Below are 6,000 nucleotides of genomic sequence, written 5' to 3'. Positions count from 1 at the left end.
ATTTGATAAAGTCATTCACATAAACTGTGAAGAACTTGTAACCTCTTTAATGCTTAGCCCGCTAAATTTCTAAAATGGACTGGTCCATCATTCAATTTGTGCAATACAATTTATTATTCTGAAAGGTGTTCACTGAAAATTTACCGACTGAATAGCAAACAGTGTAGACCATGACCAGCCTGCACGGATGTGCTGATTGATCTTGGTCTGCACAGCTGCAGGACGCAAAGGCATCATCACTTGCCACCAGCAGACTACGGGGTAAAACATTATGTATTTCGTTGAAGTTATGTAGAGATTAATTTGTTGTTATAATTTGTTTAGTTTTAATAGGTGCAATATTTAAATACGTCATTCACATATACTGTAATACGTTCAAGAAATTGTTACCTCTTTAAAATAATACGTAAATTGTTGTATTTGTATTCAGGTAAAAGTGATTTTTGCGTACTTTTAATAGGTGCAGAATTTACTAAAGTCATTCACATATACTGTAAACCGTTCAAGAAATTGTTATCTCCTTAAAATATTATGTAACTTGTTGTATTAGTATTCAGGTAAACAATGATTTGTTGTGTACTTTTAATAGGTGCAGTATTTAATAAAGCCATTCATATATACTGTAAACCGTTCAAGAAATTGTTACCTCTTTAAAATATTATGTGATTTGTTGTATTAGTATTCAGGTAACCAGCGATTTTTGTGTATTTTTGATAGGTGCAATTTTTAAGTAAGCCATTCACATATACATGTACTGTAATCTGTTCAAGAAATCGTTACCTCTTTAAAACAGTAAGTAATTTGTTGTATTAGTATTCAGGTATACAGTGATCTGTTGTGTAATTTTAAAAGGTGCAATTTTTAATTAAGTCATTCACATGTACTGTTAACCGTTCAAGAAATTGTTACCTCTTTAAAATAGTAATACTATGTAATTTGTTGTATTTAGTATTTAGGTAAACAGTGATTCGTTGTTATTATTTTTTGTATTCGTTTTAATTGGTACAGTATTTAGTTAAGTATACAGTACCCATTCAAGAACTTGCAACATCTTTAAAATAGTATGTAATTTGTTGAATTAGTATTTATGTAGACAGTAATATGTTGCTATCATTTATTGTGTAAGTTTTAATTAGTAAATAAATATTAAATTCTTAAAAACATTCTGTGTTTTGTTATGTGAAATTGAAACAATTTTGTCAAGAATTCCATTTACATGTCTCAGCAAACGAAAAATATGTAACAAATAAAAGTTGTGTTGCTTGAAACCTCCAATCGCTTATGGTTCTTCAAAATATATGACATTTTTAAGATGCATGGCAAAAATAAACTGGATGACTACAGACGATTTCAGTTTCAGCCGATCCAGTGCAGTTTCAGACGTGTCGATTACTACGATTACAGTTTTACTCGTGTTGAATACAATTCTTTCCGTGCCAATTTACAGTTTTAGTGATGTGTGTTAATTACAGTTTCAGCCGTACCAATTACAGTATCAGCCGTTTGTAGAATGCAATTACTATTTTTCACAGTTTTCAAGTGACGAAATTTGAACTCTGTCCAATGGATTATATATTCAACACATTTGTAATATCATTCAACATAATTTGTTTATCTTTATCTAGGCTGTTTTTTCCGTCTGAAGGTACCTGGCCCATAATGACAATCGGCCGTTTACTTGATATTAAGTAATCTCACGATGCTTCTTCGGCATTCTTCAGCTGCAAATTAGCATGTACGAGCAACCAGACGAAGAATGCCGAAGTCTGTTACGGAGAATACGTAACCGCACGGAAATTGCCGATTTTCATTTTGGGTCTTCTACCTTAAAATAAACATGGACAATGACCCACTCAACCTCCATAATCGAAACGTTACAATAAAATTATATTTAAGGATATCTAAATTACTGATATCTACTCAAAACATAAGCAACGTAAAAGCTGGAAGATAAAAAGGAACAATGTGGGAATAGTGGCAAAAACATCTCTGGTGACTTTAAACCAGTTCGTGGTGTACACCATAACCCCACTCTTAATCCCAACCCTGATTCAAAATCACTGGACTGTATCTGTATTGATACTCGAAATTATCTCACTAATGAGCAAAAGTTATCGAGGGTGTGTGTGCGCTTGATGTAAGATGTTAATCGCGCGATCTATAGTCCAAGAGAGCACGTTTGAATATATCGTTTTTTGTACAAGTAACAAATGAGTCTGGTAATGAGTTCCAATCGCGGATGGTTTGAGGCACAAATGAGTTTTTGTATATGTCTGTATTACATGTCACTTGTATGATTGATTTAGAATTTGATCTTCGTTGTTGCCGTGGGTTATATTCCAGGAAATCATCAGCGGGGACGGCCACCAGGTCGTAGACGATCTTATGTAGGAATGCCAGGCGCTGGTCTCGTCGGCGCTCCTTTAAGGGTTTCCACTTCAGGTCACGCATCATGTTAAAAACATTACTTTTGCGCCTATAATCGTCAGAAACGAAACGCGCTGCGCGTCTTTGTACACCCTCAAGCTTGTCTATGTCTTTCTGGAGGTGGGGGTCCCAGACAACACTTGCATAACCTAACACAGATCGAACTAGGGAAATGTATGCTTGTTCTTTGAAGGCTTTATTACTATGTCGTAAGTTTCTTCTTATAAATCCAAGTAAACTACTTCAGCGATTACAAATTTTGTTAATGTGTGTTGACCATTTCAGATTGTCACTCATTTGAACTCCCAAGTATGGATTGTCTTCTACTTGTTGTAAAAATGATTGTTCAATGTATAGTTGTAAGTTGATTGTACTTTGCTGCGATGAATTGACATAAGGTAAAAACAAAGGCAAATATCAAACAGGGAATGCCACGTACCAAAATCGCAGCCTCTCCAAAACGAAACCTACAGCACGCAGACGCGCACACCACAAACACACACACACACACACACACACACACACACACACACACACACACAAAGCCAACACACGAGGACAAAACGAACAAACAAAGGAACACACACACACACACACGCGCGCGCACACACACAAAGGCCACACAAGAGGACAAAACGAACAAACAAAGGAACACAGTGGGGCACCGCCTTGGAACGGTCAGTGGCAAAAACACCACTGGGGAGCTTAAACCGGTTTATGGTGCGCACCCAACCTCACTCTTACCCCCAACCATGTTCCAAAGACACGGGACAGTGTAAATAAAAGTAATCCCCTCCAGGTGAATCTCTAACACACGTAATGGAAACAAAAAGGCATGGCATGTAAAACACAAAAATGCTCGTGTATAAATATATAAAAAGCAAACCTTAAGAACCAAAAACGTATGTACTCAATGCCTTTTCAGAAGACAGAGCAACAAGAGAAACACCCTTAACACTTTGTTGCATTGAATCTCATTCCCCAGTTGTCTGCCCAATTTTGGAATGATAATAAATATTCCTGTAGAGTTATGTGGTCTTGATATGACGAGATTTGCCGGTAAAGTAGACAGTCATCCGCAAATAGACGCACTTGGGATGTCACACTTTTGGGAAGATCATTGATATGACATAGGAAGAGAAGAGGACCAAGTACGGTTCCTTGGGGTACCCCGGAGTCAACTCTACATGACGATGATGCTTCCCCTTCAACAATAACTCTTTGTTCGCGTTCCATCAGAAAGGATAGAATCCATTTCTGGATGTTACCACGAATGCCGTAATTGTCTAGTTTGTGAAGTAATTTTCCATGAGGTACGGTATCAAACGCTTTACTGAAGTCTAATATAACCATATCTATTTGGTTCTTTTTGTCATATTTTTTCATTATGTCATCCATTGTTGTGATTAATTGACTTTCACAAGAGTGTCCATTTCGAAAACCATGTTGTAGAAAAGGTAATATTTTATGATGTTCCAGGTGTTTTAAGATGTGACGACATATGATATGTTCTAATGTCTTACAGCAGACGCTTGTTAGTGACACTGGCCGGTAATTGCTGGCTTCGTGGCGACTTCCCTTTTTAAAGATGGGCGAAACATTCGCTTTTCTCCAGTCTGAGGGTAGAGTGCCAGTAGATAGACTTATCTGAAAGATATGTGTTATTGCTGGAGCCAGTTCTTCGGAGCAGTGACGTAGTATTCTGTTTGGGATGCTGTCAGGACCACTTGCTTTATTTATGTTCAGTTTACTCAAAAGTTTTTCCACACCAGATGTTGTTATTTTGAAATCGTTTATGTCCGGGTATCGAATTTTGATTTAGTTTTGGTTTCTGAGCATATGGGTTTTCTTTAGTGAATACAGATTTAAATTGATTGTTAAGGATTTCTGCTTTTGTTCGACTGTCCTGATGGAGAACACCACTGCGTTTGAGACCCGCTACCCCAACATTGTCACAGCGTTTTGATTTAATGTACTTCCAGAATGATTTGTTGTTTCCATCTTGCATACTTTTAGACAGAGATTCATTGACATAAGTCCAGTGCGCATTTCTAATTTCTTTTTGGATTACTCTTTTATACGATCTGAAATTTTCCCAGTCCTCCTTGCTTTTTTGAGAGTTTAGCTTTTTGATGTAGTTTGTGTTTCTTTTCAATTTTTTTTCTCAAAGATGATGTGATCCATGGATGACTGTGTTTGTTCGATGACAATCTGGATGTTACTTCAGAGTTCAGAACGCTGTTAATTCCAGTTTTAAGATTGTTCCAACAGTCCTCAACGTTTTTCATGTTACAAACTTCAGATGATAATTTACACAATTTGCTTTAATATTTTCCCAGTTAGCTTTTTTATAGTGATAGATTTTGCGTCTTTTTGGCTTGTTATATTTTGGTTTTATATCAGAGTCTACGATGACCATTTCATGATCTGAGATGCCCGGTACGGTGTCACAAGTTTTTACTAGGCTGGGGTTAGATGTGAAGTACAGATCCAGATTATTGTCTTGTCTGGTTTGGTTCATTTGTATTTGTTCTAGACCATGTTCTTCAGCTATATGTAGGAGGTAGTGATGTTGGTTACTTTGATTGCAACTAGTCTTGACTGCCAATGAATTCCAGTCTATGTGAGGTAGGTTAAAGTCGCCGGCTAATATTAGGATTTTGTCTTTACATTTTTCTTTAACTCTGGATATTGATTCGTTTAAGTGTTCAAGTGTTTGAATACTAGCATTAGGTGGCCGATAGAATGATCCAATGACGACATTTTTCATAGTTGTTTGTAGTTCAGTCCAAATTATTTCACACTCTGCATCACTGTTGTCGACTGTCCACGTCTTAAATTGATCGTTTACTGCTATAAAGACCCCTCCTCCATTTTTGTTTCTGTCTTTCCGATGAATGTTAGTTTGATAACCTTCGGGGAATATTTCAGGATTTTTCATGTCATTTGCTAACCAAGATTCTGAGCCAATGATTATGTCTGGTTTCAAGTATTCAACTAATTCCGCCATTTGTGTCCTTTTATTACGAATACTTTGACAGTTAGTGATTAATACGCGTAGATTCTGCTTACGGTTTTGCGTTGTTTTTATTGAATTTGGTTCACTAGAAGAAGAAATCAGTCTCCGCTGTTTAGGGCTACTGAATGCTGTTGGACTGAAGGAAGAGTCGATAGACGGTATGGTTGATGCACGACTAACTTCGCTAAGAACACTAAATTGATCAGACATTTCAAGTTCGAAGGAGTGGTACGTGAAGTTATTGATGTTTTGCGTGTCACACTTAGCACATATCCATGATACATTTTCATATTGTAATAAGCTGATATCGTTTGTACTGCTTTCAATACACTGGGAATGGTACCAGATGCTACATTCATCACAGCATATAGCTCTGTTGTGGGACCATGTAACGGGGTGTTCACAGTATCCACAGGGATAAATACTGTCAGCTGGACCTGGATTTAGTTGTATATCACCCGAGAGCATTAGCGAGAGTACAAGAAATTTTAGTGGTGACGAACCTGAGAATACCGGTCGAACAATGTTTTCATTTTTTCTGTGCAACACAGATG

The sequence above is a fragment of the Mercenaria mercenaria genome, chromosome 19 (assembly GCF_021730395.1).
Source record: "Mercenaria mercenaria strain notata chromosome 19, MADL_Memer_1, whole genome shotgun sequence".
NCBI lineage: Eukaryota > Metazoa > Mollusca > Bivalvia > Venerida > Veneridae > Mercenaria > Mercenaria mercenaria.
The sequence above is the reverse complement of the archived record's forward strand: the minus strand, read 5'-3'. Positions refer to the sequence as shown.